The sequence below is a fragment of the Nerophis ophidion genome, linkage group LG13 (assembly GCF_033978795.1).
Source record: "Nerophis ophidion isolate RoL-2023_Sa linkage group LG13, RoL_Noph_v1.0, whole genome shotgun sequence".
Lineage (NCBI taxonomy): Eukaryota > Metazoa > Chordata > Actinopteri > Syngnathiformes > Syngnathidae > Nerophis > Nerophis ophidion.
Window position 1 is genome coordinate 25,907,365 of NC_084623.1, and position 22,179 is coordinate 25,929,543.

The 22,179-nt window shown below is 46.2% G+C and overlaps 46 pseudogenes; all 46 read left to right on the plus strand.

Annotated features, from left to right (window-relative positions):
* Positions 1-44: 44 nt before the first annotated feature.
* On the plus strand, positions 45-162 carry LOC133567468 (5S ribosomal RNA; annotated as a pseudogene).
* A 364-nt stretch (positions 163-526) lies between these two features.
* LOC133565424 (5S ribosomal RNA) lies at positions 527-645 on the plus strand (annotated as a pseudogene).
* A 365-nt stretch (positions 646-1,010) lies between these two features.
* LOC133565986 (5S ribosomal RNA) lies at positions 1,011-1,129 on the plus strand (annotated as a pseudogene).
* Positions 1,130-1,496: 367 nt separating this feature from the next.
* On the plus strand, positions 1,497-1,615 carry LOC133565031 (5S ribosomal RNA; annotated as a pseudogene).
* Positions 1,616-1,979: 364 nt separating this feature from the next.
* LOC133565618 (5S ribosomal RNA) lies at positions 1,980-2,098 on the plus strand (annotated as a pseudogene).
* A 365-nt stretch (positions 2,099-2,463) lies between these two features.
* On the plus strand, positions 2,464-2,581 carry LOC133567331 (5S ribosomal RNA; annotated as a pseudogene).
* A 368-nt stretch (positions 2,582-2,949) lies between these two features.
* On the plus strand, positions 2,950-3,068 carry LOC133567109 (5S ribosomal RNA; annotated as a pseudogene).
* Positions 3,069-3,432: 364 nt separating this feature from the next.
* On the plus strand, positions 3,433-3,551 carry LOC133565967 (5S ribosomal RNA; annotated as a pseudogene).
* Positions 3,552-3,916: 365 nt separating this feature from the next.
* LOC133567469 (5S ribosomal RNA) lies at positions 3,917-4,034 on the plus strand (annotated as a pseudogene).
* A 364-nt stretch (positions 4,035-4,398) lies between these two features.
* On the plus strand, positions 4,399-4,517 carry LOC133565425 (5S ribosomal RNA; annotated as a pseudogene).
* A 365-nt stretch (positions 4,518-4,882) lies between these two features.
* LOC133565987 (5S ribosomal RNA) lies at positions 4,883-5,001 on the plus strand (annotated as a pseudogene).
* Positions 5,002-5,368: 367 nt separating this feature from the next.
* Positions 5,369-5,487, plus strand: LOC133566143 (5S ribosomal RNA; annotated as a pseudogene).
* Positions 5,488-5,851: 364 nt separating this feature from the next.
* Positions 5,852-5,970, plus strand: LOC133565619 (5S ribosomal RNA; annotated as a pseudogene).
* A 365-nt stretch (positions 5,971-6,335) lies between these two features.
* On the plus strand, positions 6,336-6,454 carry LOC133565988 (5S ribosomal RNA; annotated as a pseudogene).
* A 367-nt stretch (positions 6,455-6,821) lies between these two features.
* On the plus strand, positions 6,822-6,940 carry LOC133565032 (5S ribosomal RNA; annotated as a pseudogene).
* A 364-nt stretch (positions 6,941-7,304) lies between these two features.
* Positions 7,305-7,423, plus strand: LOC133565620 (5S ribosomal RNA; annotated as a pseudogene).
* A 365-nt stretch (positions 7,424-7,788) lies between these two features.
* On the plus strand, positions 7,789-7,906 carry LOC133567281 (5S ribosomal RNA; annotated as a pseudogene).
* Positions 7,907-8,274: 368 nt separating this feature from the next.
* Positions 8,275-8,393, plus strand: LOC133565579 (5S ribosomal RNA; annotated as a pseudogene).
* A 365-nt stretch (positions 8,394-8,758) lies between these two features.
* LOC133567188 (5S ribosomal RNA) lies at positions 8,759-8,877 on the plus strand (annotated as a pseudogene).
* A 368-nt stretch (positions 8,878-9,245) lies between these two features.
* On the plus strand, positions 9,246-9,364 carry LOC133566526 (5S ribosomal RNA; annotated as a pseudogene).
* A 364-nt stretch (positions 9,365-9,728) lies between these two features.
* Positions 9,729-9,847, plus strand: LOC133566710 (5S ribosomal RNA; annotated as a pseudogene).
* A 364-nt stretch (positions 9,848-10,211) lies between these two features.
* Positions 10,212-10,330, plus strand: LOC133567223 (5S ribosomal RNA; annotated as a pseudogene).
* A 368-nt stretch (positions 10,331-10,698) lies between these two features.
* LOC133567201 (5S ribosomal RNA) lies at positions 10,699-10,817 on the plus strand (annotated as a pseudogene).
* A 368-nt stretch (positions 10,818-11,185) lies between these two features.
* On the plus strand, positions 11,186-11,304 carry LOC133567017 (5S ribosomal RNA; annotated as a pseudogene).
* A 364-nt stretch (positions 11,305-11,668) lies between these two features.
* On the plus strand, positions 11,669-11,787 carry LOC133567228 (5S ribosomal RNA; annotated as a pseudogene).
* Positions 11,788-12,152: 365 nt separating this feature from the next.
* LOC133567213 (5S ribosomal RNA) lies at positions 12,153-12,271 on the plus strand (annotated as a pseudogene).
* Positions 12,272-12,639: 368 nt separating this feature from the next.
* On the plus strand, positions 12,640-12,758 carry LOC133566124 (5S ribosomal RNA; annotated as a pseudogene).
* A 364-nt stretch (positions 12,759-13,122) lies between these two features.
* On the plus strand, positions 13,123-13,241 carry LOC133566988 (5S ribosomal RNA; annotated as a pseudogene).
* Positions 13,242-13,605: 364 nt separating this feature from the next.
* LOC133565341 (5S ribosomal RNA) lies at positions 13,606-13,724 on the plus strand (annotated as a pseudogene).
* Positions 13,725-14,089: 365 nt separating this feature from the next.
* On the plus strand, positions 14,090-14,208 carry LOC133567225 (5S ribosomal RNA; annotated as a pseudogene).
* Positions 14,209-14,576: 368 nt separating this feature from the next.
* LOC133566527 (5S ribosomal RNA) lies at positions 14,577-14,695 on the plus strand (annotated as a pseudogene).
* Positions 14,696-15,059: 364 nt separating this feature from the next.
* Positions 15,060-15,178, plus strand: LOC133566711 (5S ribosomal RNA; annotated as a pseudogene).
* Positions 15,179-15,542: 364 nt separating this feature from the next.
* LOC133567411 (5S ribosomal RNA) lies at positions 15,543-15,651 on the plus strand (annotated as a pseudogene).
* Positions 15,652-16,019: 368 nt separating this feature from the next.
* On the plus strand, positions 16,020-16,138 carry LOC133566460 (5S ribosomal RNA; annotated as a pseudogene).
* A 365-nt stretch (positions 16,139-16,503) lies between these two features.
* LOC133565968 (5S ribosomal RNA) lies at positions 16,504-16,622 on the plus strand (annotated as a pseudogene).
* Positions 16,623-16,988: 366 nt separating this feature from the next.
* LOC133567237 (5S ribosomal RNA) lies at positions 16,989-17,107 on the plus strand (annotated as a pseudogene).
* A 368-nt stretch (positions 17,108-17,475) lies between these two features.
* LOC133567337 (5S ribosomal RNA) lies at positions 17,476-17,594 on the plus strand (annotated as a pseudogene).
* Positions 17,595-17,958: 364 nt separating this feature from the next.
* Positions 17,959-18,077, plus strand: LOC133565343 (5S ribosomal RNA; annotated as a pseudogene).
* A 365-nt stretch (positions 18,078-18,442) lies between these two features.
* Positions 18,443-18,561, plus strand: LOC133565990 (5S ribosomal RNA; annotated as a pseudogene).
* Positions 18,562-18,928: 367 nt separating this feature from the next.
* On the plus strand, positions 18,929-19,047 carry LOC133566744 (5S ribosomal RNA; annotated as a pseudogene).
* Positions 19,048-19,411: 364 nt separating this feature from the next.
* Positions 19,412-19,530, plus strand: LOC133565898 (5S ribosomal RNA; annotated as a pseudogene).
* Positions 19,531-19,894: 364 nt separating this feature from the next.
* On the plus strand, positions 19,895-20,013 carry LOC133566461 (5S ribosomal RNA; annotated as a pseudogene).
* Positions 20,014-20,381: 368 nt separating this feature from the next.
* On the plus strand, positions 20,382-20,500 carry LOC133565344 (5S ribosomal RNA; annotated as a pseudogene).
* Positions 20,501-20,865: 365 nt separating this feature from the next.
* Positions 20,866-20,984, plus strand: LOC133565991 (5S ribosomal RNA; annotated as a pseudogene).
* Positions 20,985-21,351: 367 nt separating this feature from the next.
* On the plus strand, positions 21,352-21,470 carry LOC133566206 (5S ribosomal RNA; annotated as a pseudogene).
* Positions 21,471-21,834: 364 nt separating this feature from the next.
* LOC133567249 (5S ribosomal RNA) lies at positions 21,835-21,953 on the plus strand (annotated as a pseudogene).
* Positions 21,954-22,179: the final 226 nt, after the last annotated feature.

The window sequence follows — 22,179 nt, forward strand, 5'->3', positions numbered from 1 at the left end:
CAGCTTGCCACATTTAAAAATTGAATTCTGAGGACTGCCTCTCGGCTTACGGCCGTACTTCCCGAAGATCGCCTGATCTCGTCTGATCTCGGAAGCTAAGCTGGGTCTGGCCAGTTAGTACTTGGATGGGAGACTGCCTAGGAATACCAGGCCCTGTAGGCTTTTAGCGATGCTCCCAGTATAGGGCGCACTTTCTCCCTTTTGTTTTTGTCACAATGGCTATAGATACTTGCCACACTTGTCAAAACGCTACATTATGCTCGTCCAAACAAAACGCTGGTCTCCACCCAAAACATGTTTAGTTTTGACTCGGTCTGAAATTTATAGCAAGATTTGCAGTGTCGCCAACAGTGACCCATGTGCCTCAAGGCACTTCAGTGCTAACAGTGGGGCAAAAGTCCAAAGAGTTACATAGGCTGAGAAAAAGAGTAGTGATTATTGTATCACACACATGTAGCTCATTGTAGAAAGGTCCTGTCAACCAGCTTGCCACATCTAAAAATTGAAGTCTGAGGACTGCGTCTCGGCTTACGGCCATACTACCCGAAGATCTCCCGATCTCGTCTGAGCTCGGAAGCTAAGCTGGGTCTGGCCTGGTTAGTACTTGGATGGGAGACTGCCTAGGAATACCAGGTGCTGTAGGCTTTTAGCGATGCTCCCAGTATAGGGCGCACTTTCTCCCTTTTGTTTTTGTCACAATGGCTATAGATACTTGCCACACTTGTCAAAACGCTACGTTTATGCTCGTCCAAAAAAAACACTGGTCTCCACCCAAAACATGTTTAGTTTTGACTCGGTCTGAAATTTATAGCAAGATTTTCAGTGCCGGCAACAGTGACCCATGTGCCTCAAGGCACTTCAGTGCTAACAGTGGGGCAAAAGTCCAAAGAGTTACATAGGCTGAGAAAAAGAGCAGTGATTATTGTATCACACACGTGTAGCTCATTGCAGAAAGGTCCTGTCAACCAGCTTGCCACATTTAAAAATTGAATTCTGAGGACTCCCTCTCGGCTTACGGCCATACTACCCGAAGATCGCCTGATCTCGTCTGATCTCGGAAGCTAAGCTGGGTCTGGCCTGGTTAGTACTTGGTTGGGAGACTGCCTAGGAATACCAGGTGCTGTAGGCTTTTAGCGATGCTACCAGTATAGGGCACACTTTCTCCCTTTTGTTTTTTTCACAATGGCTATAGATACTTGCCACACTTGTCAAAACGCTACATTATGCTCGTCCAAACAAACCGCTGGTCTCCACCCAAAACATGTTTGTTTAGTTTTGACTCGGTCTGAAATTTATAGCAAGATTTGCAGTGTCGCCAACAGTGACCCATGTGCCTCAAGAACTTCAGTGCTAACAGTGGGGCAAAAGTCCAAAGAGTTACATAGGCTGAGAAAAAGAGCAGTGATTATTGTATCACACACGTGTAGCTGATTGCAGAAAGGTCCTGTCAACCAGCTTGCCACATTTAAAAATTGAATTCTGAGGACTGCATCTCGGCTTACGGCCATACTACCCGAAGATCGCCTGATCTCGTCTGATCTCGGAAGCTAAGCTGGGTCTGGCCTGGTTAGTACTTGGATGGGAGACTGCCTAGGAATACCAGGTGCTGTAAGCTTTTAGCGATGCTCCCAGTATAGGGCGCACTTTCTCCCTTTAGTTTTTGTCACAATGGCTATAGATACTTGCCACACTTGTCAAAACGCTACATTATGCTCGTCCAAACAAAACGCTGGTCTCCACCCAAAACAAGTTTAGTTTTGACTCGGTCTGAAATTTATAGCAAGATTTGCAGTGTCGCCAACAGTGACCCATGTGCCTCAAGGCACTTCAGTGCTAACAGTGGGGCAAAAGTCCAAAGAGTTACATAGGCTGAGAAAAAGAGCAGTGATTATTGTATCACACACGTGTAGCTCATCTCAGAAAGGTCCTGTCAACCAGCTTGCCACATTTAAAAATTGAATTCTGAGGACTCCCTCTCGGCTTACGGCCATACTACCCGAAGATCGCCTGATCTCGTCTGATCTCGGAAGCTAAGCTGGGTCTGGCCTGGTTAGTACTTGGATGGGAGACTGCCTAGGAATACCAGGTGCTGTAGGCTTTTAGCGATGCTCCCAGTATAGGGCGCACTTTCTCCCTTTTGTTTTTGTCACAATGGCTATAGATACTTGCCACACTTGTCAAAACGCTATGTTTATGCTCGTCCAAACAAAACACTGGTCTCCACCCAAAACATGTTTAGTTTTGAATCGGTCTGAAATTTATAGCAAGATATGCAGTGTCGCCAAAAGTCACCCATGTGCCTCAAGGCACTTCAGTGCTAACAGTGGGCCAAGAGTCCAAAGAGTTACATAGGCTGAGAAAAAGAGCAGTGATTATTGTATCACACACGTGTAGCTCATTGCAGAAAGGTCCTGTCAACCAGCTTGCCACATTTAAAAATTGAATTCTGAGGACTGCGTCTCGGCTTACGGCCATACTACCTGAAGATCTCCCGATCTCGTCTGATCTCGGAAGCTAAGCTGGGTCCGGCCTGGTTAGTACTTGGTTGGGAGACTGCTTGGAATACCAAGTGCCGTAGGCTTTTAGCGATGCTCCCAGTATAGGGCGCACTTTCTCCCTTTTGTTTTTCTCACAATGGCTATAGATACTTGCCACACTTGTCAAAACGCTACATTATGCTCGTCCAAACAAAACGCTGGTCTCCACCCAAAACATGTTTGTTTAGTTTTGACTCGGTCTGAAATTTATAGCAAGATTTGCAGTGTCGCCAACAGTGACCCATGTGCCTCAAGGCACTTCAGTGCTAACAGTGGGGCAAAAGTCCAAAGAGTTACATAGGCTAAGAAAAAGAGCAGTGATTATTGTATCACACACGTGTAGCTCATTGCAGAAAGTTCCTGTCAACCAGCTTGCCACATTTAAAAATTGAATTCTGAGGACTCCCTCTCGGCTTACGGCCATACTTCCCGAAGATCGCCTGATCTTGTCTGATCTCGGAAGCTAAGCTGGGTCTGGCCTGGTTAGTACTTGGATGGGAGACTGCCTAGGAATACCAGGCGCTGTAGGCTTTTAGCGATGCTCCCAGTATAGGGCGCACTTTCTCCCTTTTGTTTTTGTCACAATGGCTATAGATACTTGCCACACTTGTCAAAACGCTACATTATGCTCGTCCAAACAAAACGCTGGTCTCCACCCAAAACATGTTTAGTTTTGACTCGGTCTGAAATTTATAGCAAGATTTGCAGTGTCGCCAACAGTGACCCATGTGCCTCAAGGCACTTCAGTGCTAACAGTGGGGCAAAAGTCCAAAGAGTTACATAGGCTGAGAAAAAGAGTAGTGATTATTGTATCACACACGTGTAGCTCATTGTAGAAAGGTCCTGTCAACCAGCTTGCCACATTTAAAAATTGAAGTCTGAGGACTGCGTCTCGGCTTACGGCCATACTACCCGAAGATCGCCCGATCTCGTCTGAGCTCGGAAGCTAAGCTGGGTCTGGCCTGGTTAGTACTTGGATGGGAGTCTGCCTAGGAATACCAGGTGCTGTAGGCTTTTAGCGATGCTCCCAGTATAGGGCGCACTTTCTCCCTTTTGTTTTTGTCACAATGGCTATAGATACTTGCCACACTTGTCAAAACGCTACGTTTATGCTCGTCCAAAAAAAACACTGGTCTCCACCCAAAACATGTTTAGTTTTGACTCGGTCTGAAATTTATAGCAAGATTTGCAGTGTCGCCAACAGTGACCCATGTGCCTCAAGGCACTTCAGTGCTAACAGTGGGGCAAAAGTCCAAAGAGTTACATAGGCTGAGAAAAAGAGCAGTAATTATTTTATCACACACGTGTAGCTCATTGCAGAAAGGTCCTGTCAACCAGCTTGCCACATTTAAAAATTGAATTCTGAGGACTGCCTCTCGGCTTACGGCCGTACTTCCCGAAGATCGCCTGATCTCGTCTGATCTCGGAAGCTAAGCTGGGTCTGGCCAGTTAGTACTTGGATGGGAGACTGCCTAGGAATACCAGGCCCTGTAGGCTTTTAGCGATGCTCCCAGTATAGGGCGCACTTTCTCCCTTTTGTTTTTGTCACAATGGCTATAGATACTTGCCACACTTGTCAAAACGCTACATTATGCTCGTCCAAACAAAACGCTGGTCTCCACCCAAAACATGTTTAGTTTTGACTCTGTCTGAAATTTATAGCAAGATTTGCAGTGTCGCCAACAGTGACCCATGTGCCTCAAGGCACTTCAGTGCTAACAGTGGGGCAAAAGTCCAAAGAGTTACATAGGCTGAGAAAAAGAGTAGTGATTATTGTATCACACACATGTAGCTCATTGTAGAAAGGTCCTGTCAACCAGCTTGCCACATCTAAAAATTGAAGTCTGAGGACTGCGTCTCGGCTTACGGCCATACTACCCGAAGATCTCCCGATCTCGTCTGAGCTCGGAAGCTAAGCTGGGTCTGGCCTGGTTAGTACTTGGATGGGAGACTGCCTAGGAATACCAGGTGCTGTAGGCTTTTAGCGATGCTCCCAGTATAGGGCGCACTTTCTCCCTTTTGTTTTTGTCACAATGGCTATAGATACTTGCCACACTTGTCAAAACGCTACGTTTATGCTCGTCCAAAAAAAACACTGGTCTCCACCCAAAACATGTTTAGTTTTGACTCGGTCTGAAATTTATAGCAAGATTTTCAGTGCCGGCAACAGTGACCCATGTGCCTCAAGGCACTTCAGTGCTAACAGTGGGGCAAAAGTCCAAAGAGTTACATAGGCTGAGAAAAAGAGCAGTGATTATTGTATCACACACGTGTAGCTCATTGCAGAAAGGTCCTGTCAACCAGCTTGCCACATTTAAAAATTGAATTCTGAGGACTCCCTCTCGGCTTACGGCCATACTACCCGAAGATCGCCTGATCTCGTCTGATCTCGGAAGCTAAGCTGGGTCTGGCCTGGTTAGTACTTGGTTGGGAGACTGCCTAGGAATACCAGGTGCTGTAGGCTTTTAGCGATGCTACCAGTATAGGGCACACTTTCTCCCTTTTGTTTTTTTCACAATGGCTATAGATACTTGCCACACTTGTCAAAACGCTACATTATGCTCGTCCAAACAAACCGCTGGTCTCCACCCAAAACATGTTTGTTTAGTTTTGACTCGGTCTGAAATTTATAGCAAGATTTGCAGTGTCGCCAACAGTGACCCATGTGCCTCAAGAACTTCAGTGCTAACAGTGGGGCAAAAGTCCAAAGAGTTACATAGGCTGAGAAAAAGAGCAGTGATTATTGTATCACACACGTGTAGCTGATTGCAGAAAGGTCCTGTCAACCAGCTTGCCACATTTAAAAATTGAATTCTGAGGACTGCATCTCGGCTTACGGCCATACTACCCGAAGATCGCCTGATCTCGTCTGATCTCGGAAGCTAAGCTTGGTCTGGCCTGGTTAGTACTTGGATGGGAGACTGCCTAGGAATACCAGGTGCTGTAAGCTTTTAGCGATGCTCCCAGTATAGGGCGCACTTTCTCCCTTTAGTTTTTGTCACAATGGCTATAGATACTTGCCACACTTGTCAAAACGCTACATTATGCTCGTCCAAACAAAACGCTGGTCTCCACCCAAAACAAGTTTAGTTTTGACTCGGTCTGAAATTTATAGCAAGATTTGCAGTGTCGCCAACAGTGACCCATGTGCCTCAAGGCACTTCAGTGCTAACAGTGGGGCAAAAGTCCAAAGAGTTACATAGGCTGAGAAAAAGAGCAGTGATTATTGTATCACACACGTGTAGCTCATCTCAGAAAGGTCCTGTCAACCAGCTTGCCACATTTAAAAATTGAATTCTGAGGACTCCCTCTCGGCTTACGGCCATACTACCCGAAGATCGCCTGATCTCGTCTGATCTCGGAAGCTAAGCTGGGTCTGGCCTGGTTAGTACTTGGATGGGAGACTGCCTAGGAATACCAGGTGCTGTAGGCTTTTAGCGATGCTCCCAGTATAGGGCGCACTTTCTCCCTTTTGTTTTTGTCACAATGGCTATAGATACTTGCCACACTTGTCAAAACGCTATGTTTATGCTCGTCCAAACAAAACACTGGTCTCCACCCAAAACATGTTTAGTTTTGAATCGGTCTGAAATTTATAGCAAGATATGCAGTGTCGCCAAAAGTCACCCATGTGCCTCAAGGCACTTCAGTGCTAACAGTGGGCCAAGAGTCCAAAGAGTTACATAGGCTGAGAAAAAGAGCAGTGATTATTGTATCACACACGTGTAGCTCATTGCAGAAAGGTCCTGTCAACCAGCTTGCCACATTTAAAAATTGAATTCTGAGGACTCCCTCTCGGCTTACGGCCATACTACCCGAAGATCGCCTGATCTCGTCTGATCTCGGAAGCTAAGCTGGGTCTGGCCTGGTTAGTACTTGGTTGGGAGACTGCCTAGGAATACCAGGTGCTGTAGGCTTTTAGCGATGCTACCAGTATAGGGCACACTTTCTCCCTTTTGTTTTTTTCACAATGGCTATAGATACTTGCCACACTTGTCAAAACGCTACATTATGCTCGTCCAAACAAACCGCTGGTCTCCACCCAAAACATGTTTGTTTAGTTTTGACTCGGTCTGAAATTTATAGCAAGATTTGCAGTGTCGCCAACAGTGACCCATGTGCCTCAAGAACTTCAGTGCTAACAGTGGGGCAAAAGTCCAAAGAGTTACATAGGCTGAGAAAAAGAGCAGTGATTATTGTATCACACACGTGTAGCTGATTGCAGAAAGGTCCTGTCAACCAGCTTGCCACATTTAAAAATTGAATTCTGAGGACTGCATCTCGGCTTACGGCCATACTACCCGAAGATCGCCTGATCTCGTCTGATCTCGGAAGCTAAGCTGGGTCTGGCCTGGTTAGTACTTGGATGGGAGACTGCCTAGGAATACCAGGTGCTGTAAGCTTTTAGCGATGCTCCCAGTATAGGGCGCACTTTCTCCCTTTAGTTTTTGTCACAATGGCTATAGATACTTGCCACACTTGTCAAAACGCTACATTATGCTCGTCCAAACAAAACGCTGGTCTCCACCCAAAACAAGTTTAGTTTTGACTCGGTCTGAAATTTATAGCAAGATTTGCAGTGTCGCCAACAGTGACCCATGTGCCTCAAGGCACTTCAGTGCTAACAGTGGGGCAAAAGTCCAAAGAGTTACATAGGCTGAGAAAAAGAGCAGTGATTATTGTATCACACACGTGTAGCTCATCTCAGAAAGGTCCTGTCAACCAGCTTGCCACATTTAAAAATTGAATTCTGAGGACTCCCTCTCGGCTTACGGCCATACTACCCGAAGATCGCCTGATCTCGTCTGATCTCGGAAGCTAAGCTGGGTCTGGCCTGGTTAGTACTTGGATGGGAGACTGCCTAGGAATACCAGGTGCTGTAGGCTTTTAGCGATGCTCCCAGTATAGGGCGCACTTTCTCCCTTTTGTTTTTGTCACAATGGCTATAGATACTTGCCACACTTGTCAAAACGCTATGTTTATGCTCGTCCAAACAAAACACTGGTCTCCACCCAAAACATGTTTAGTTTTGAATCGGTCTGAAATTTATAGCAAGATATGCAGTGTCGCCAAAAGTCACCCATGTGCCTCAAGGCACTTCAGTGCTAACAGTGGGCCAAGAGTCCAAAGAGTTACATAGGCTGAGAAAAAGAGCAGTGATTATTGTATCACACACGTGTAGCTCATTGCAGAAAGGTCCTGTCAACCAGCTTGCCACATTTAAAAATTGAATTCTGAGGACTGCGTCTCGGCTTACGGCCATACTACCTGAAGATCTCCCGATCTCGTCTGATCTCGGAAGCTAAGCTGGGTCTGGCCTGGTTAGTACTTGGTTGGGAGACTGCTTGGAATACCAAGTGCCGTAGGCTTTTAGCGATGCTCCCAGTATAGGGCGCACTTTCTCCCTTTTGTTTTTCTCACAATGGCTATAGATACTTGCCACACTTGTCAAAACGCTACATTATGCTCGTCCAAACAAAACGCTGGTCTCCACCCAAAACATGTTTGTTTAGTTTTGACTCGGTCTGAAATTTATAGCAAGATTTGCAGTGTCGCCAACAGTGACCCATGTGCCTCAAGGCACTTCAGTGCTAACAGTGGGGCAAAAGTCCAAAGAGTTACATAGGCTGAGAAAAAGAGCAGTGATTATTGTATCACACACGTGTAACTAATTGCAGAAAGGTCCTGTCAACCAGCTTGCCACATTTAAAAATTGAATTCTGAGGACTTCCTCTCGGCTTACGGCCATACTACCCGAAGATAGCCCGATCTCGTCTGATCTCGGAAGCTAAGCTGGGTCTGGCCTGGTTAGTACTTGGATGGGAGACTGCCTAGGAATACCAGGTGCTGTAAGCTTTTAGCGATGCTCCCAATATAGGGCGCACTTTCTCCCTTTTGTTTTTGTCACAATGGCTATAGATACTTGCCACACTTGTCAAAACGCTACGTTTATGCTTGTCCAAACAAAACACTGGTCTCCACCCAAAACATGTTTAGTTTTGACTCGGTCTGAAATTTATAGCAAGATTTGCAGTGTCGCCAACAGTGACCCATGTGCCTCAAGGCACTTCAGTGCTAACAGTGGGGCAAAAGTCCAAAGAGTTACATAGGCTGAGAAAAAGAGCAGTGATTATTGTATCACACACGTGTAGCTCATTGCAGAAAGGTCCTGTCAACCAGCTTGCCACATTTAAAAATTGAATTCTGAGGACTGCCTCTCGGCTTACGGCCATACTACCCGAAGATCGCCCGATCTCGTCTGATCTCGGAAGCTAAGCTGGGTCTGGCCTGGTTAGTACTTGGATGGGAGACTGCCTAGGAATACCAGGTGCTGTAGGCTTTTAGCGATGCTCCCAGTATAGGGCGCACTTTCTCCCTTTTGTTTTTTTCACAATGGCTATAGATACTTGCCACACTTGTCAAAACGCTACATTATGCTCGTCCAAACAAACCGCTGGTCTCCACCCAAAACATGTTTGTTTAGTTTTGACTCGGTCTGAAATTTATAGCAAGATTTGCAGTGTCGCCAACAGTGACCCATGTGCCTCAAGACACTTCAGTGCTAACAGTGGGGCAAAAGTCCAAAGAGTTACATAGGCTAAGAAAAAGAGCAGTGATTATTGTATCACACACGTGTAGCTGATTGCAGAAAGGTCCTGTCAACCAGCTTGCCACATTTAAAAATTGAATTCTGAGGACTCCCTCTCGGCTTACGGCCATACTACCCGAAGATCGCCTGATCTCGTCTGATCTCGGAAGCTAAGCTGGGTCTGTCCTGGTTAGTACTTGGATGGGAGACTGCCTAGGAATACCAGGTGCTGTAGGCTTTTAGCGATGCTCCCAGTATAGGGCGCACTTTCTCCCTTTTGTTTTTGTCACAATGGCTATAGATACTTGCCACACTTGTCAAAACGCTACATTATGCTCGTCCAAACAAAACGCTGGTCTCCACCCAAAACATGTTTAGTTTTGAATCGGTCTGAAATTTATAGTAAGATATGCAGTGTCGCCAAAAGTCACCCATGTGCCTCAAGGCACTTCGGTGCTAACAGTGGGCCAAGAGTCCAAAGAGTTACATAGGCTGAGAAAAAGAGCAGTGATTATTGTATCACACACGTGTAGCTCATTGCAGAAAGGTCCTGTCAACCAGCTTGCCACATTTAAAAATTGAATTCTGAGGACTGCGTCTCGGCTTACGGCCATACTACCTGAAGATCTCCCGATCTCGTCTGATCTCGGAAGCTAAGCTGGGTCTGGCCTGGTTAGTACTTGGTTGGGAGACTGCCTAGGAATACCAAGTGCCGTAGGCTTTTAGCGATGCTCCCAGTATAGGGCGCACTTTCTCCCTTTTGTTTTTCTCACAATGGCTATAGATACTTGCCACACTTGTCAAAACGCTACATTATGCCCGTCCAAACAAAACGCTGGTCTCCACCCAAAACATGTTTAGTTTTGACTCGGTCTGAAATTTATAGCAAGATTTGCAGTGTCGCCAACAGTGACCCATGTGCCTCAAGGCACTTCAGTGCTAACAGTGGGGCAAAAGTCCAAAGAGTTACATAGGCTGAGAAAAAGAGCAGTGATTATTGTATCACACACGTGTAGCTCATTGCAGAAAGGTCCTGTCAACCAGCTTGCCACATTTAAAAATTGAATTCTGAGGACTGCCTCTCGGCTTACGGCCATACTACCCGAAGATCGCCCGATCTCGTCTGATCTCGGAAGCTAAGTTGGGTCTGGCCTGGTTAATACTTGGTTGGGAGACTGCCTAGGAATACCAGGTACTTTAGGCTTTTAGCGATGCTACCAGTATAGGGCGCACTTTCTCCCTTTTGTTTTTTTCACAATGGCTAGAGATACTTGCCACACTTGTCAAAACGCTACATTATGCTCATCCAAACAAACCGCTGGTCTCCACCCAAAACATGTTTGTTTAGTTTTGACTCGGTCTGAAATTTATAGCAAGATTTGCAGTGTCGCCAACAGTGACCCATGTGCCTCAAGGCACTTCAGTGCTAACAGTGGGGCAAAAGTCCAAAGAGATACATAGGCTGAGAAAAAGAGCAGTGATTATTGTATCACACACGTGTAGCTCATTGCAGAAAGGTTCTGTCAACCAGCTTGCCACATTTAAAAATTGAATTCTGAGGACTGCCTCTCGGCTTACGGCCATACTACCCGAAGATCGCCCGATCTCGTCTGATCTCGGAAGCTAAGCTGGGTCTGGCCTGGTTAGTACTTGGATGGGAGACTGCCTAGGAATACCAGGTGCTGTAGGCTTTTAGCGATGCTCCCAGTATAGGGCGCACTTTCTCCCTTTTGTTTTTGTCACAATGGCTATAGATACTTGCCACACTTGTCAAAACGCTACATTATGCTCGTCCAAACAAACCGCTGGTCTCCACCCAAAACATGTTTGTTTAGTTTTGACTCGATCTGAAATTTATAGCAAGATTTGCAGTGTCGCCAACAGTGACCCATGTGCCTCAAGGCACTTCAGTGCTAACAGTGGGGCAAAAGTCCAAAGAGTTACATAGGCTGAGAAAAAGAGCAGTGATTATTGTATCACACACGTGTAGCTAATTGCAGAAAGGTCCTGTCAACCAGCTTGCCACATTTAAAAATTGAATTCTGAGGACTGCCTCTCGGCTTACGGCCATACTACCCGAAGATAGCTCGATCTCGTCTGATCTCGGAAGCTAAGCTGGGTCTGGCCTGGTTAGTGCTTGGATGGGAGACTACCTAGGAATACCAGGTGCTGTAAGCTTTTAGCGATGCTCCCAGTATAGGGCGCACTTTCTCCCTTTTGTTTCTGTCACAATGGCTATAGATACTTGCCACACTTGTCAAAACGCTACATTATGCCCGTCCAAACAAAACGCTGGTCTCCACCCAAAACATGTTTAGTTTTGACTCGGTCTGAAATTTATAGCAAGATTTGCAGTGTCGCCAACAGTGACCCATGTGCCTCAAGGCACTTCAGTGCTAACAGTGGGGCAAAAGTCCAAAGAGTTACATAGGCTGAGAAAAAGAGCAGTGATTATTGTATCACACACGTGTACCTCATTGCAGAAAGGTCCTGTCAACCAGCTTGCCACATTTAAAAATTGAATTCTGAGGACTGCGTCTCGGCTTACGGCCATACTACCCGAAGATCGCCCGATCTCGTCTGATCTCGGAAGCTAAGCTGGGTCTGGCCTGATTAGTACTTGGTTGGGAGACTGCCTAGGGATACCAAGTGCTGTAGGCTTTTAGCGATGCTCCCAGTATAGGGCGCACTTTCTCCCTTTTGTTTTTGTCACAATGGCTATAGATACTTGCCACACTTGTCAAAACGCTACGTTTATGCTTGTCCAAACAAAACACTGGTCTCCACCCAAAACATGTTTAGTTTTGAATCGGTCTGAAATTTATAGCAAGATTTGCAGTGTCGCCAACAGTGACCCATGTGCCTCAAGGCACTTCAGTGCTAACAGTGGGGCAAAAGTCCAAAGAGATACATAGGCTGAGAAAAAGAGCAGTGATTATTGTATCACACACGTGTAGCTCATTGCAGAAAGGTTCTGTCAACCAGCTTGCCACATTTAAAAATTGAATTCTGAGGACTGCCTCTCGGCTTACGGCCATACTACCCGAAGATCGCCCGATCTCGTCTGATCTCGGAAGCTAAGCTGGGTCTGGCCTGGTTAGTACTTGGATGGGAGACTGCCTAGGAATACCAGGTGCTGTAGGCTTTTAGCGATGCTCCCAGTATAGGGCACACTTTCTCCCTTTTGTTTTTTTCACAATGGCTATAGATACTTGCCACACTTGTCAAAACGCTACATTATGCTCGTCCAAACAAACCGCTGGTCTCCACCCAAAACATGTTTGTTTAGTTTTGACTCGGTCTGAAATTGATAGCAAGATTTGCAGTGTCGCCAACAGTGACCCATGTGCCTCAAGGCACTTCAGTGCTAACAGTGGGGCAAAAGTCCAAAGAGTTACATAGGCTAAGAAAAAGAGCAGTGATTATTGTATCACACACGTGTAGCTCATTGCAGAAAGGTCCTGTCAACCAGCTTGCCACATTTAAAAATTGAATTCTGAGGACTCCCTCTCGGCTTACGGCCATACTTCCCGAAGATCGCCTGATCACGTCTGATCTCGGAAGCTAAGCTGGGTCTGGCCTGGTTAGTACTTGGATGGGAGACTGCCTAGGAATACCAGGTGCTGTAGGCTTTTAGCGATGCTCCCAGTATAGGGCGCACTTTCTCCCTTTAGTTTTTGTCACAATGGCTATAGATACTTGCCACACTTGTCAAAACGCTACATTATGCTCGTCCAAACAAAACGCTGGTCTCCACCCAAAACAAGTTTAGTTTTGACTCGGTCTGAAATTTATAGCAAGATTTGCAGTGTCGCCAACAGTGACCCATGTGCCTCAAGGCACTTCAGTGCTAACAGTGGGGCAAAAGTCCAAAGAGTTACATAGGCTGAGAAAAAGAGCAGTGATTATTGTATCACACACGTGTAGCTCATCTCAGAAAGGTCCTGTCAACCAGCTTGCCACATTTAAAAATTGAATTCTGAGGACTCCCTCTCGGCTTACGGCCATACTACCCGAAGATCGCCTGATCTCGTCTGATCTCGGAAGCTAAGCTGGGTCTGGCCTGGTTAGTACTTGGTTGGGAGACTGCCTAGGAATACCAAGTGCTGTAGGCTTTTAGCGATGCTCCCAGTATAGGGCGCACTTTCTCCCTTTTGTTTTTGTCACAATGGCTATAGATACTTGCCACACTTGTCAAAATGCTACATTATGCTCGTCCAAACAATACGCTGGTCTCCACCCAAAACAAGTTTAGTTTTGACTCGGTCTGAAATTTATAGCAAGATTTGCAGTGTCGCCAACAGTGACCCATGTGCCTCAAGGCACTTCAGTGCTAACAGTGGGGCAAAAGTCCAAAGAGTTACATAGGCTGAGAAAAAGAGTAGTGATTATTGTATCACACACGTGTAGCTCATTGTAGAAAGGTCCTGTCAACCAGCTTGCCACATTTAAAAATTGAAGTCTGAGGACTGCGTCTCGGCTTACGGCCATACTACCCGAAGATCGCCCGATCTCGTCTGAGCTCGGAAGCTAAGCTGGGTCTGGCCTGGTTAGTACTTGGATGGGAGACTGCCTAGGAATACCAGGTGCTGTAGGCTTTTAGCGATGCTCCCAGTATAGGGCGCACTTTCTCCCTTTTGTTTTTGTCACAATGGCTATAGATACTTGCCACACTTGTCAAAACGCTACGTTTATGCTTGTCCAAACAAAACACTGGTCTCCACCCAAAACATGTTTAGTTTTGACTCGGTCTGAAATTTATAGCAAGATTTGCAGTGTCGCCAACAGTGACCCATGTGCCTCAAGGCACTTCAGTGCTAACAGTGGGGCAAAAGTCCAAAGAGTTACATAGGCTGAGAAAAAGAGCAGTGATTATTGTATCACACACGTGTAGCTCATTGCAGAAAGGTCCTGTCAACCAGCTTGCCACATTTAAAAATTGAATTCTGAGGACTGCCTCTCGGCTTACGGCCATACTACCCGAAGATCGCCCGATCTCGTCTGATCTCGGAAGCTAAGCTGGGTCTGGCCTGGTTAGTACTTGGATGGGAGACTGCCTAGGAATACCAGGTGCTGTAGGCTTTTAGCGATGCTCCCAGTATAGGGCGCACTTTCTCCCTTTTGTTTTTTTCACAATGGCTATAGATACTTGCCACACTTGTCAAAACGCTACATTATGCTCGTCCAAACAAACCGCTGGTCTCCACCCAAAACATGTTTGTTTAGTTTTGACTCGGTCTGAAATTTATAGCAAGATTTGCAGTGTCGCCAACAGTGACCCATGTGCCTCAAGACACTTCAGTGCTAACAGTGGGGCAAAAGTCCAAAGAGTTACATAGGCTAAGAAAAAGAGCAGTGATTATTGTATCACACACGTGTAGCTCATTGCAGAAAGGTCCTGTCAACCAGCTTGCCACATTTAAAAATTGAATTCTGAGGACTCCCTCTCGGCTTACGGCCATACTACCCGAAGATCGCCTGATCTCGTCTGATCTCGGAAGCTAAGCTGGGTCTGTCCTGGTTAGTACTTGGATGGGAGACTGCCTAGGAATACCAGGTGCTGTAGGCTTTTAGCGATGCTCCCAGTATAGGGCGCACTTTCTCCCTTTTGTTTTTGTCACAATGGCTATAGATACTTGCCACACTTGTCAAAACGCTACATTATGCTCGTCCAAACAAAACGCTGGTCTCCACCCAAAACATGTTTAGTTTTGAATCGGTCTGAAATTTATAGTAAGATATGCAGTGTCGCCAAAAGTCACCCATGTGCCTCAAGGCACTTCGGTGCTAACAGTGGGCCAAGAGTCCAAAGAGTTACATAGGCTGAGAAAAAGAGCAGTGATTATTGTATCACACACGTGTAGCTCATTGCAGAAAGGTCCTGTCAACCAGCTTGCCACATTTAAAAATTGAATTCTGAGGACTGCGTCTCGGCTTACGGCCATACTACCTGAAGATCTCCCGATCTCGTCTGATCTCGGAAGCTAAGCTGGGTCTGGCCTGGTTAGTACTTGGTTGGGAGACTGCCTAGGAATACCAAGTGCCGTAGGCTTTTAGCGATGCTCCCAGTATAGGGCGCACTTTCTCCCTTTTGTTTTTCTCACAATGGCTATGGATACTTGCCACACTTGTCAAAACGCTACATTATGCCCGTCCAAACAAAACGCTGGTCTCCACCCAAAACATGTTTAGTTTTGACTCGGTCTGAAATTTATAGCAAGATTTGCAGTGTCGCCAACAGTGACCCATGTGCCTCAAGGCACTTCAGTGCTAACAGTGGGGCAAAAGTCCAAAGAGTTACATAGGCTGAGAAAAAGAGCAGTGATTATTGTATCACACACGTGTAGCTCATTGCAGAAAGGTTCTGTCAACCAGCTTGCCACATTTAAAAATTGAATTCTGAGGACTGCCTCTCGGCTTACGGCCATACTACCCGAAGATCGCCCGATCTCGGAAGCTAAGCTGGGTCTGGCCTGGTTAGTACTTGGATGGGAGACTGCCTAGGAATACCAGGTGCTGTAGGTTTTTAGCGATGCTCCCAGTATAGGGCGCACTTTCTCCCTTTTGTTTTTGTCACAATGGCTATAGATACTTGCCACACTTGTCAAAACGCTACATTATGCTCGTCCAAACAAACCGCTGGTCTCCACCCAAAACATGTTTGTTTAGTGTTGACTCGGTCTGAAATTTATAGCAAGATTTGCAGTGTCGCCAACAGTGACCCATGTGCCTCAAGGCACTTCAGTGCTAACAGTGGGGCAAAAGTCCAAAGAGTTACATAGGCTGAGAAAAAGAGCAGTGATTATTGTATCACACACGTGTACCTCATTGCAGAAAGGTCCTGTCAACCAGCTTGCCACATTTAAAAATTGAATTCTGAGGACTGCGTCTCGGCTTACGGCCATACTACCCGAAGATCGCCCGATCTCGTCTGATCTCGGAAGCTAAGCTGGGTCTGGCCTGGTTAGTACTTGGTTGGGAGACTGCCTAGGAATACCAAGTGCTGTAGGCTTTTAGCGATGCTCCCAGTATAGGGCGCACTTTCTCCCTTTTGTTTTTGTCACAATGGCTATAGATACTTGCCACACTTGTCAAAACGCTACGTTTATGCTTGTCCAAACAAAACACTGGTCTCCACCCAAAACATGTTTAGTTTTGACTCGGTCTGAAATTTATAGCAAGATTTGCAGTGTCGCCAACAGTGACCCATGTGCCTCAAGGCACTTCAGTGCTAACAGTGGGGCAAAAGTCCAAAGAGTTACATAGGCTGAGAAAAAGAGTAGTGATTATTGTATCACACACGTGTAGCTCATTGTAGAAAGGTCCTGTCAACCAGCTTGCCACATTTAAAAATTGAAGTCTGAGGACTGCGTCTCGGCTTACGGCCATACTACCCGAAGATCGCCCGATCTCGTCTGAGCTCGGAAGCTAAGCTGGGTCTGGCCTGGTTAGTACTTGGATGGGAGTCTGCCTAGGAATACCAGGTGCTGTAGGCTTTTAGCGATGCTCCCAGTATAGGGCGCACTTTCTCCCTTTTGTTTTTGTCACAATGGCTATAGATACTTGCCACACTTGTCAAAACGCTACGTTTATGCTCGTCCAAAAAAAAACACTGGTCTCCACCCAAAACATGTTTAGTTTTGACTCGGTCTGAAATTTATAGCAAGATTTGCAGTGTCGCCAACAGTGACCCATGTGCCTCAAGGCACTTCAGTGCTAACAGTGGGGCAAAAGTCCAAAGAGTTACATAGGCTGAGAAAAAGAGCAGTGATTATTGTATCACACACGTGTAGCTCATTGCAGAAAGGTCCTGTCAACCAGCTTGCCACATTTAAAAATTGAATTCTGAGGACTGCCTCTCGGCTTACGGCCATACTACCCGAAGATCGCCCGATCTCGTCTGATCTCGGAAGCTAAGCTGGGTCTGGCCTGGTTAGTACTTGGATGGGAGACTGCCTAGGAATACCAGGTGCTGTAGGCTTTTAGCGATGCTCCCAGTATAGGGCGCACTTTCTCCCTTTTGTTTTTTTCACAATGGCTATAGATACTTGCCACACTTGTCAAAACGCTACATTATGCTCGTCCAAACAAACCGCTGGTCTCCACCCAAAACATGTTTGTTTAGTTTTGACTCGGTCTGAAATTGATAGCAAGATTTGCAGTGTCGCCAACAGTGACCCATGTGCCTCAAGGCACTTCAGTGCTAACAGTGGGATAAAAGTCCAAAGAGTTACATAGGCTAAGAAAAAGAGCAGTGATTATTGTATCACACACGTGTAGCTCATTGCAGAAAGGTCCTGTCAACCAGCTTGCCACATTTAAAAATTGAATTCTGAGGACTGCCTCTCGGCTTACGGCCGTACTTCCCGAAGATCGCCTGATCTCGTCTGATCTCGGAAGCTAAGCTGGGTCTGGCCTGGTTAGTACTTGGATGGGAGACTGCCTAGGAATACCAGGCCCTGTAGGCTTTTAGCGATGCTCCCAGTATAGAGCGCACTTTCTCCCTTTTGTTTTTGTCACAATGGCTATAGATACTTGCCACACTTGTCAAAACGCTACATTATGCTCGTCCAAACAAAACGCTGGTCTCCACCCAAAACATGTTTAGTTTTGACTCGGTGTGAAATTTATAGCAAGATTTGCAGTGTCGCCAACAGTGACCCATGTGCCTCAAGGCACTTCAGTGCTAACAGTGGGGCAAAAGTCCAAAGAGTTACATAGGCTGAGAAAAAGAGTAGTGATTATTGTATCACACACGTGTAGCTCATTGTAGAAAGGTCCTGTCAACCAGCTTGCCACATTTAAAAATTGAAGTCTGAGGACTGCGTCTCGGCTTACGGCCATACTACCCGAAGATCGCCCGATCTCGTCTGAGCTCGGAAGCTAAGCTGGGTCTGGCCTGGTTAGTACTTGGATGGGAGACTGCCTAGGAATACCAGGTGCTGTAGGCTTTTAGCGATGCTCCCAGTATAGGGCGCACTTTCTCCCTTTTGTTTTTGTCACAATGGCTATAGATACTTGCCACACTTGTCAAAACGCTACGTTTATGCTCGTCCAAAAAAAACACTGGTCTCCACCCAAAACATGTTTAGTTTTGACTCGGTCTGAAATTTATAGCAAGATTTGCAGTGTCGCCAACAGTGACCCATGTGCCTCAAGGCACTTCAGTGCTAACAGTGGGGCAAAAGTCCAAAGAGTTACATAGGCTGAGAAAAAGAGCAGTGATTATTGTATCACACACGTGTAGCTCATTGCAGAAAGGTCCTGTCAACCAGCTTGCCACATTTAAAAATTGAATTCTGAGGACTCCCTCTCGGCTTACGGCCATACTACCCGAAGATCGCCTGATCTCGTCTGATCTCGGAAGCTAAGCTGGGTCTGGCCTGGTTAGTACTTGGTTGGGAGACTGCCTAGGAATACCAGGTGCTGTAGGCTTTTAGCGATGCTACCAGTATAGGGCACACTTTCTCCCTTTTGTTTTTTTCACAATGGCTATAGATACTTGCCACACTTGTCAAAACGCTACATTATGCTCGTCCAAACAAACCGCTGGTCTCCACCCAAAACATGTTTGTTTAGTTTTGACTCGGTCTGAAATTTATAGCAAGATTTGCAGTGTCGCCAACAGTGACCCATGTGCCTCAAGAACTTCAGTGCTAACAGTGGGGCAAAAGTCCAAAGAGTTACATAGGCTGAGAAAAAGAGCAGTGATTATTGTATCACACACGTGTAGCTGATTGCAGAAAGGTCCTGTCAACCAGCTTGCCACATTTAAAAATTGAATTCTGAGGACTGCATCTCGGCTTACGGCCATACTACCCGAAGATCGCCTGATCTCGTCTGATCTCGGAAGCTAAGCTGGGTCTGGCCTGGTTAGTACTTGAAAGGGAGACTGCCTAGGAATACCAGGTGCTGTAGGCTTTTAGCGATGCTCCCAGTATAGGGCGCACTTTCTCCCTTTAGTTTTTGTCACAATGGCTATAGATACTTGCCACACTTGTCAAAACGCTACATTATGCTCGTCCAAACAAAACGCTGGTCTCCACCCAAAACAAGTTTAGTTTTGACTCGGTCTGAAATTTATAGCAAGATTTGCAGTGTCGCCAACAGTGACCCATGTGCCTCAAGGCACTTCAGTGCTAACAGTGGGGCAAAAGTCCAAAGAGTTACATAGGCTGAGAAAAAGAGCAGTGATTATTGTATCACACACGTGTAGCTAATTGCAGAAAGGTCCTGTCAACCAGCTTGCCACATTTAAAAATTGAATTCTGAGGATTGCCTCTCGGCTTACGGCCATACTACCCGAAGATCGCCCGATCTCGTCTGATCTCGGAAGCTAAGCTGGGTCCGGCCTGGTTAGTGCTTGGATGGGAGACTGCCTAGGAATACCAGGTGCTGTAAGCTTTTAGCGATGCTCCCAGTATAGGGCGCACTTTCTCCCTTTTGTTTCTGTCACAATGGCTATAGATACTTGCCACACTTGTCAAAACGCTACATTATGCCCGTCCAAACAAAACGCTGGTCTCCACCCAAAACATGTTTAGTTTTGACTCGGTCTGAAATTTATAGCAAGATTTGCAGTGTCGCCAACAGTGACCCATGTGCCTCAAGGCACTTCAGTGCTAACAGTGGGGCAAAAGTCCAAAGAGTTACATAGGCTGAGAAAAAGAGCAGTGATTATTGTATCACACACGTGTACCTCATTGCAGAAAGGTCCTGTCAACCAGCTTGCCACATTTAAAAATTGAATTCTTAGGACTGCGTCTCGGCTTACGGCCATACTACCCGAAGATCGCCCGATCTCGTCTGATCTCGGAAGCTAAGCTGGGTCTGGCCTGGTTAGTACTTGGTTGGGAGACTGCCTAGGAATACCAAGTGCTGTAGGCTTTTAGCGATGCTCCCAGTATAGGGCGCACTTTCTCCCTTTTGTTTTTGTCACAATGGCTATAGATACTTGCCACACTTGTCAAAACGCTACATTATGCTCGTCCAAACAAAACGCTGGTCTCCACCCAAAACATGTTTGTTTAGTTTTGACTCGGTCTGAAATTGATAGCAAGATTTGCAGTGTCGCCAACAGTGACCCATGTGCCTCAAGGCACTTCAGTGCTAACAGTGGGGCAAAAGTCCAAAGAGTTACATAGGCTGAGAAAAAGAGTAGTGATTATTGTATCACACACGTGTAGCTCATTGTAGAAAGGTCCTGTCAACCAGCTTGCCACATTTAAAAATTGAAGTCTGAGGACTGCGTCTCGGCTTACGGCCATACTACCCGAAGATCGCCCGATCTCGTCTGAGCTCGGAAGCTAAGCTGGGTCTGGCCTGGTTAGTACTTGGATGGGAGACTGCCTAGGAATACCAGGTGCTGTAGGCTTTTAGCGATGCTCCCAGTATAGGGCGCACTTTCTCCCTTTTGTTTTTGTCACAATGGCTATAGATACTTGCCACACTTGTCAAAACGCTACGTTTATGCTCGTCCAAAAAAAACACTGGGCTCCACCCAAAACATGTTTAGTTTTGACTCGGTCTGAAATTTATAGCAAGATTTGCAGTGTCGCCAACAGTGACCCATGTGCCTCAAGGCACTTCAGTGCTAACAGTGGGGCAAAAGTCCAAAGAGTTACATAGGCTGAGAAAAAGGGCAGTGATTATTGTATCACACACGTGTAGCTCATTGCAGAAAGGTCCTGTCAACCAGCTTGCCACATTTAAAAATTGAATTCTGAGGACTCCCTCTCGGCTTACGGCCATACTACCCGAAGATCGCCTGATCTCGTCTGATCTCGGAAGCTAAGCTGGGTCTGGCCTGGTTAGTACTTGGTTGGGAGACTGCCTAGGAATACCAGGTGCTGTAGGCTTTTAGCGATGCTACCAGTATAGGGCGCACTTTCTCCCTTTTGTTTTTTTCACAATGGCTATAGATACTTGCCACATTTGTCAAAACGCTACATTATGCTCGTCCAAACAAACCGCTGGTCTCCACCCAAAACATGTTTGTTTAGTTTTGACTCGGTCTGAAATTTATAGCAAGATTTGCAGTGTCGCCAACAGTGACCCATGTGCCTCAAGAACTTCAGTGCTAACAGTGGGGCAAAAGTCCAAAGAGTTACATAGGCTGAGAAAAAGAGCAGTGATTATTGTATCACACACGTGTAGCTGATTGCAGAAAGGTCCTGTCAACCAGCTTGCCACATTTAAAAATTGAATTCTGAGGACTGCATCTCGGCTTACGGCCATACTACCCGAAGATCGCCTGATCTCGTCTGATCTCGGAAGCTAAGCTGGGTCTGGCCTGTTTAGTACTTGGATGGGAGACTGCCTAGGAATACCAGGTGCTGTAGGCTTTTAGCGATGCTCCCAGTATAGGGCGCACTTTCTCCCTTTAGTTTTTGTCACAATGGCTATAGATACTTGCCACACTTGTCAAAACGCTACATTATGCTCGTCCAAACAAAACGCTGGTCTCCACCCAAAACAAGTTTAGTTTTGACTCGGTCTGAAATTTATAGCAAGATTTGCAGTGTCGCCAACAGTGACCCATGTGCCTCAAGGCACTTCAGTGCTAACAGTGGGGCAAAAGTCCAAAGAGTTACATAGGCTGAGAAAAAGAGCAGTGAATATTGTATCACACACGTGTAGCTCATTGCAGAAAGGTCCTGTCAACCAGCTTGCCACATTTAAAAATTGAATTCTGAGAACTGTCTCTCGGCTTACGGCCATACTACCCGAAGATCGCCCGATCTCGTCTGATCTCGGAAGCTAAGCTGGGTCTGGCCTGGTTAGTACTTGGATGGGAGACTGCCTAGGAATACCAGGTGCTGTAGGCTTTTAGCGATGCTACCAGTATAGGGCGCACTTTCTCCCTTTTGTTTTTTTCACAATGGCTATAGATACTTGCCACACTTGTCAAAACGCTACATTATGCTCGCCCAAACAAACCGCTGGTCTCCACCCAAAACATGTTTGTTTAGTTTTGACTTGGTCTGAAATTTATAGCAAGATTTGCAGTGTCGCCAACAGTGACCCATGTGCCTCAAGGCACTTCAGTGCTAA